The sequence below is a fragment of the Saccopteryx leptura genome, chromosome 9, assembly GCF_036850995.1.
Source record: "Saccopteryx leptura isolate mSacLep1 chromosome 9, mSacLep1_pri_phased_curated, whole genome shotgun sequence".
Classification (NCBI taxonomy): domain Eukaryota; kingdom Metazoa; phylum Chordata; class Mammalia; order Chiroptera; family Emballonuridae; genus Saccopteryx; species Saccopteryx leptura.
Genome location: NC_089511.1, coordinates 45,387,117 through 45,395,316, shown reverse-complemented (window position 1 = coordinate 45,395,316; position 8,200 = coordinate 45,387,117). Strand labels below are relative to the sequence as shown.

General features: G+C 43.6%; 1 pseudogene; it reads left to right on the top strand.

Moving 5' to 3' along the window:
* Positions 1–402: 402 nt before the first annotated feature.
* LOC136381054 (interferon lambda-3-like) lies at positions 403–1,858 on the top strand (annotated as a pseudogene).
* The last annotated feature ends 6,342 nt before the right edge of the window (positions 1,859–8,200 follow it).

The window sequence follows — 8,200 nt, the reverse complement described above, 5'->3', positions numbered from 1 at the left end:
GAGGCTGCCTTATCCTGAAATTTCTTTAGGAACTCATCTCCTGTAGGTGAATCTGTGCCAGTTTCTCTTTCACTCCAGCTGCTCACCTGGCTAAGGCCCCGCCCCACACGGGCTTCCCCAGCCTGGGGCATCCCCTGGCAGAAGGCATGTTTTCACTTTTCCTACATCAGCCTGGATTGCCTGTGTGTCCAGGCTAAAAACTGCACCATAAGCTCAGGCAGGAATTATACCACATACAGAGCTGGAAGTTCAGAGACACTGACAGAGCAGCAGGCTGAGGCCCAGAAGAGTAGACTGAGGTCAGAGACACCAAACAAGGCTGAGTGAGAGACCCAGGTGACAGCCTGTGAGCAAATATTTGGGTCCCCATCTGCTGACAGAGACCAGAGACCAGAGACGACGATGAAGCTGGGTGAGCCTTCACATCACGTCCATGACCCTCACCTCCCCACAGCCTCCACCCTCAGACCCTGACACTCCCTGTCCCTATCCCTTCATCTGTCTATCCTTCTGTAACACAGACTTGACTGTGGGTTGCACACTGGTGCTGGTGCTGATGACCATGGTGCTGACCAGAACAGGAGCAGTTTCTGTCCCTATGCCCCTCCCGGGTGCAAAGGAACTGCCACATGGCCCAGTTCAAGTTGCTGTCCCCACAAGAGATGAAGGTTTTCAAGAGGGCCAAGGATGCCTTGGTGAGTCTCCCACTGCCCCACCTGCTGTGGGCTGACCTCCACGCCTCCCTCAGTGGATTACCAGGTGACATCTGGCTGAAGATGGACCTGTACCCTCCCTCCACTGGGCTAACCTCCAGCCTCACACAGTGGGCTCTCTCCTGCTCTTGTTGCATTGGGCTGACTCGTGTTGTTCTGCATGGTGCTCCTCTGCCATCCTTTTGGAAGTTCACGCCCCTCCTCCTGTTGCTAGCCATCCTCCCATCCAGCTGTGGTCTGACCTCCAGCCCTCCAGCTGTGGGCTGACCTCTACCCTTGCTCTCCAGGAAGAGTCGCTCTCACTGAAGAACTGGAGCTGCAGCTCCCGCCCATTCCCCAGGACCCGGGACCTGAGGCAGCTGCAGGTGAGTTGGGAGAGTCAGGCCCCGCCCTGACCTCACCTGGCTGCTCCTCTGGCTCCTTCGGTGGCCCCTTCACTTTCCCCTCTCACTCGTCCCTGTCTGTCTGTCCTCCCCCTCAGTCCCGCTGGCCTCTTCCCCTCACCTGCCCACACTGGCTGCACCCTCTTACCTGTTCCCTGACCTTTCACCTTCACCTGCTCCTTCCTCAGTCCTCCTCGCCTGTTCTCTTTCACATGCAGCCCTTACCTGCCTCTGTCTCCCCTCCTCAGGTGTGGGAGCGCCCTGTGGCCTTGGAGGCTGAGCTGTCCCTGACACTGAAGGTCCTGGGGACTGTGGCTAACTTAACCCCGGGGACATCCTGGACCAGCCCCTTCACACTCTGCGCCACATCCATGCCAAGCTTCAGGCCTGTGTGAGTGCCCTGGGCTCCCAGGTCATGTCTGTGGTCTCTGACCACCATATTGTCCCCTACGTCCCAGGTCCTGCCTCACAGACCGCCCTCCTCTGCCCACAGGTCCCAGCTCAGTCCACAGCAGGACACAGGCTACAGGGCCACCTCCGCCACTGGCTGCACCGCCTCCACGAGGCCCAGAAAAAGGTGTGTGACCTGTGTCATGAGACAACTGGGAGCCCTGATGATGGACAGCCACTGACTGACCTGTCCCTTCCTCTCCACAGGAATCCCCTGACTGCCTCAAAGCTTCTGTCACATTCAACCCCTTCCGCCTCCTCACTCATGACCTGAAATGTGCCACCAGTGGAGATCCTGAGACCCACCAATAACCTGTCTCATCATCTTAGATTTTATTTATGCATCTTCCACTTTTCTTAATTTATTGCCACCCAACCCTTATTAATATATTTATCTTTGTGAAATTTAAAACTAAGAGCCAGTAAAATATTTTCTACTTTTTGTATAAATTGTTTAAATAAATTATAATATGCCTGACTTGTGGTGCATTGGATAAAGTGTTGATCTGGAATACTGAGGTCACCAGTTCAAAACCCTGGGCTTGCCTGGTCAAGGCACTTATAGGAGATGATGCTTTCTGCTCCCCCCTTCTCTTACTCTTTCTTTCTCCTCTCTTTCTAAAAATGAATAAAATCTAAAAAAAAAATTTTTTTCTAAAATAAAAGTTATAAAATAATGATGCTTTTTCTGCTCTGGGACTGTGAGTATGTTTGTGTGGATTAGTTTTCTTTTGCTGTCATAACAAAGTATTTCTTTCTTTTTTTTTTTTTTTCTGAAGCTGGAAACGGGGAGAGACAGTCAGACAGACTCTCGCATGCGCCCGACCGGGATCCACCGGCTCGCCCACCAGGGGCGACGCTCTGCCCACCAGGGGGCGATGCTCTGCCCCTCCGGGGCGTCGCTCTGCCGCGACCAGAGCCACTCTAGCGCCTGGGGCAGAAGCCAAGGAGCCATCCCCAGCGCCCGGGCCATCTTTGCTCCAATGGAGCCTTGGCTGCGGGAGGGGAAGAGAGAGACAGAGAGGAATGAGGGGCCGGGGGTGGAGAAGCAAATGGGCGCTTCTCCTATGTGCCCTGGCCGGGAATCGAATCCGGATCCCCCGCACACCAGGCCAACGCTCTACCGCTGAGCCAACTGGCCAGGGCCATAACAAAGTATTTCAAGGTTAACTTTTTTTTTTTTAAGTGAGAGGTGGAGAGATGGAGAGAAAGACTTCCGCATACTCCCTAACCAGGATCCACCTGGCAACCCCATCTGGGATTGATGCTCAAATCAACTGAGCTATCCTCAGCACCCAATGCTCGAACCAGTTGAGCCACTAGCTGCGAGAGGGAAAAAGAGAGAGAAAAGAAAGTGGGAGGGGAAGAGAAGCAGATGGTTACTTCTCATGTGTGCCCTGACTGGCGATCAAACCTAGGATGTCCGCAGGCCGGGCTGAGGCTCTATCCACTGAGCTCATCGGCCAGGGAAAAACTTAGAATCTTAAAACAATGCAGGTTTGTTATCTCACTGTTTTATATGTCAGAGCTTCAGATGGGTTCAGCCACTTTCTCTGCTATGGGCCTCACAGGGCTGAAATCCACGTGTGGCTGGTGGGATTCTTATGGTGAAGCCATGGGAACAGTCTACCTTCAAGCTCAGTTGATCTGTTGGCAGAATTCCATTCCTTGCACCCCTAACACTGGTGTTCCTGTTTCCTGCTGGCAGTGAGGGTATATTCTTAGTTCTTGCCAGCCTCTCTCTGGTCCTTGCACATGGACCCCACATCTCAGAGCCAGCAGCAGTGTGTCCAATCCTTCTCTTGCCTGGAATCCTTTTGACTTCTCCTTCTGCCACATTTCTGTCTCCTTCCAACTGGAGGAAGTTCTCTGCTTTAGGGACTCATGTGTTTAGATTGGGCCCCGGGGATAACCCAGGACAATCTCTCTAGTTTAACATCTGTTAATCTTTGTTACATAGGCAAAGTCCCTTTGCCATGTCACATAAAGTATTCACAGGTTCCGGGGATTGGATTGGGCACTTTGGGGCCATTATTGATCCCACCACAGTATGTGTGTGATTGTGTATGTGCGTGGTTGCTGTGAGGGTGTGTGAGTGGATCACTTATGCATTCTGTTATAGGTAAAATAACATGAAATGAACATGCCTTAGTAACAACATTTATCATTTTCATGATGAGTAACCTAGACAGCAGGGTCTATTGAAAGCTGTTTTGTTTAGCCTAACCAGGCAGTGGCTCAGTGGATAGAGCATTGACCTGGGATGCTGAGGACCCATGTTTGAAACCTGTAGGTTGCCGGCTTGAGCGCAGGCTCACCAGTTTCAGCATGGGGTCTGGCCTTGAGCGTGGGATCATACACATGACTCCATAGTCGCTGGCTTAAGCCCAAAGGTCGCTGGCTTGAATCCTGCTGGCTTGAACTCAAGGTCGCTGGCTTGAGCAAGGGGTCACTGGCTCAGCTGGATCCTCCAGGTCAAAGCACATATGAGAAAGCAATCAATGAAGAACTAAAGTGCTGCAACTATGAGTGATGCTTCTCATCTCTCTCCCTTCCTGTCTGTCCTCTCTTTGTCTCTCTCGCAAAATAAATAAATAAAAATAATGAAGAAAAAAGAAGAAAAATCTGAGTTGTTTAATATGGTTCACAGGCCACATGTAGCTGGGCACTTGAAATGTAGCAGCTGTGCTCTAAGTATAAAACATACCCTAGAATTTAAATATTTTTATTTAAAAATCTTTTTCAGATGGTGCCTGTCAGATTTCTCTACTGTAATATTACTATTTTATCTTTGTAATTAATATATGGAGAGACTTTGACACTGCTAATATTTGATACTTCCCAAACTTTCATCCATTCATTTTAGCATCCATTGATGGTATTTGTCTGACTTGTTAATATTATATCACTATCAAATAATTTTATCTTTTTTTTTTACATTTTTTCATTGGCATTCTACTCTTTTTTCCTCCATCTTCGCCACCCTCTAATCTAGTTCTCTTGTTGCCCATCCCCCTCCCCCCTAACACTCCCCTCGTGTGCCTACCCGGTTGTCTAGTCCCCCACCTCACAGCGACTGTTAACCACCACACTCTTTGTCCTGTCTCTTCGTCTCACTTTTATGTTCCCTCCAAATGTACTGGAATCCATGTAGTTCTTGTTTTTTTCTGAGTTACTTATTTCAACTCCTTTATAATGTTATCAAGATCCCACCATTTTGCTGTAAATGTCTGATGTCATCGTTTTCTTTGGCTGAGTAGTATTCCATAGTGTATATGTGCCACATCTTCTTTATCCAGTCCTTCTATTGAAGGGGCTTTTTGGTTGTTTCCATGTCTTGGCCACTGTGAACAGTGCTGCAATGAACATGGGGCTACATGTGTCTTCACGTATCAATGTTTCTGAGTTTTGGGGGTATATACCCAGTAGAGGGAATTGCTGGGTCATAAGGTAGTTCTATTTGCAGGTTTTTTGAGGAACCAACCATACTTTCCTCCATAATGGTTGTTACTACCTTACAGTCCACCAACAGTGAATGAGGGTTCCTTTTTCTCACACAGCCTCTCCAACATTTGCTATTACCCGTCTTGTTGATCATAGCTAATCTAACAGGTGTGAGGTGGTATCTCATTGTAGTTTTGATTTGCATTTCCCTAATAACTAATGAAGCTGAGCATTTTTTCATATATCTGTTGGCCATTTGTATCTCTTCCTGGGAGAAGTGTCTATTCATGTCTTCTTCCCATTTTTTTTATTGGATTGTTTGTTTGTTTGTTGTTGAGTTTTATGAGTTCTTTGTAAATTTTGGAAATTAGGCCCTTATCTGAGCTGTTGTTTGAAAATATCATTCCCATTTAGTTGGCTGTCTGTTTATTTTTATATCAGTTTCTCTTGCTGAGCAAAAACTTTTGATTCTTGATGTAGTCCCATTCATTTATCTTTGCCTTCACTTCTCTTGCCATTGGAGTCAAGTTCATAAAATGTTTCTTTAAATACCTAGGTCCATGAGTTTAGTACCTATGTCTTCCTTCTATGTACTTTATTGTTTCAGGTCTTATATTTAGGTCTTTGATCCCATTTTGAATTAAATTTTAGTACACGGGGACAGGCTGTAGTCGAGTTTTCATTCTTTTGCATGTGGCTTTCCAGTTTTCCCCAACACCATTTGTTGAAGAGGCTTTCTTTTCTCCATTGTGTGTTGTTGGCCCTTTTATCAAAGATTATTTGACCATATATATGTGGTTTTATTTCCTGGGCTTTCTATTCTGTTCCATTGGTCTGAGTGTCTATTTTTCTGCCAATACCATGCTGTTTTGATTTTTGTGGCCCTATAATATAGTTTAAAGTCAGGTATTGTAATGCCCCCAGCTTCATTTCTTTTCCTTAGGATTGTTTTGGCTATTTCGGGGTTTTTTATAGTTCCATATAAATCTGATGATTTTTTGTTCCATTTCTTTAAAAATCTCATAGGGAATTTTGATGGTGAATTCTGCATTAAATTTGTATATTGCTTTGGGTATATGGCCATTTTGATTATATTTATTCTTCCTATCCAAGAACAAGGAATATTTTTCTCATCTCATTGTATCTTTTTTCGATTTCCCTTAACAATGCTTTGTTAATTTTCATTATATAGGGTCCTTTACATTCTTTGTTATGTTTATTCCTAGGTATTTTATTTTTTTTGGTTGCAATCGTGAAGGGGATTATTTTTTTGAGTTCGTTTTCTAATATTTCATTGTTGGCATAGAGAAGCTATGGACTTCTGTATGTTAATTTTGTATCCTGCGACCTTACTGTATTGGTTTATTGTTTCTAATAATCTTTTTGTGGAGTCCTTCGGGTTTTCGATGTATAGGATCATATCATCAGCAAAAAGTGATACCTTTACTTCTTCTTTTCCAATATGGATGCCTTTTATTTCTTTGTCTTGTCTGATTGCTCTGGCCAGAACTTCTAGCACCACGTTAAATAAGAGTGGAAGAGAGTGGACAAACCCTGTCTTGTTCCTGATTTAAGGGGGAAAGCCTTCAGTTTAGTGCCATTTAATATGATGTTAGCTGATGGTTTATCATATATGGCCTTTATCATGTTGAGATATTTTCCTTCTATACCCATTTTGTTGAGAGTCTTAAACATAAAAATTGTGTTGTATTTTATCAAAAGCCTTTTCTGCATCTATTGATAAGATCATGTGGTTTTTGTTCTTTGTTTTGTTGATATGGTGTATTACGTTAACCGTTATATGTATGTTGAACCATCCTTGAGATTCTGGGATGAATCCCACTTGATCATGATGTATTATTTTTTAATATGTTGTTGTATTCGGTTTGCCAGTATTTTGTTTAGAATTTTAGCATCTGTATTCATTAGAGATATTGGTCTGTAGTTTTCTTTCTTTGTGCCATCCTTGCCAGGTTTTGGTATGAGGGTTATGTTGGCCTCATAAAATGTGTTTGGAAGTATTGCTTCTTCTTCAATTTTTTGGAAGACTTTGAGTAGAATAGGAACCAAGTGTTCTTTGAATGTTTGATAGAATTCACTAGTATAACCGTCTGGGCCTGGACTTTTATTTTTGGGGAGGTTTTTAATAGTTTTTTTCTATTTCCTCCCTGCTGATTGGTCTGTTTAGGCTTTCTGCTTCTTCATGACTCAGTCTAGGAAGGTTGTATTGTTCTAGGAATTATCCATTTCTTCTAGATTGTTGTATTTGGTGGCATATAATTTTTCATAGTATTCTACAATAATTCTTTGTATATCTATGATGTCTGTGGTGATCTCTCCTCTTTCATTTTGGATTTTATTTATTTGAGTCCTGTGCCTTTTTTCCTTGGTGAGTCTTGCCAAGGGTTTGTCAATTTTGTTGACCTTTTCAAAGAACCAGCTCCTTGTTTTATTGATTTTTTCTATAGTTTTTCTGTTCTCTATTTCATTTATTTCTGCTCTGATTTTTATTATCTCCTTTCTTCGGCTGGTTTTGGGTTGTCTTTGTTCTTCTTTTTCTAGTTCCTTAAGGTGTGAAGTTAAGTGGTTTACTTCGGCTCTCTCTTGTTTGTTCATATAGGCCTGAAGTGATATGAACTTTCCTCTTATTACTGCTTTTGCTGCATCCCAGAGATTCTGATATGTCGTATTTTCATTTTCATTTGTCTGTATGTATCTTTTGATCTCTGCGCTTATTTCTTCTTTGACCCATTCATTTTTTTAGAAGTATGTTGTTTAGTTTCCACATTTTTGTGGGTTTTTCCCCCTCTTTTTTGCAGTTGAATTCTAGTTTCAAGGCTTTATGATCAGAAAATATGCTTGGTACAATTTCAATTTTTCTAAATTTGCTGATATTGTCTTTGTGGCCCAACATATGGTCAATTCTTGAGAATGTTCCATGTACACTAGAGAAAAATGTATACTCTGTCGCTTTGGGATGAAGTGTCCTGTAGATGTCTATCATATCCAGGTGTTCTAGTATTTCGTTCAAGGCCACTATATCTTTATTGATTCTCTGTTTGGATGACCGATCTAGAGCCGTCAGCGGAGTATTGAGGTCTCCAAGTATGATTGTATTTTTGTTAGTTTTGTTTTAAGGTCAATAAGTAGCTGTCTTATATATTTTGGTGCTCCTTGGTTTGGTGCATATATATTAAGGATTGTTATGTC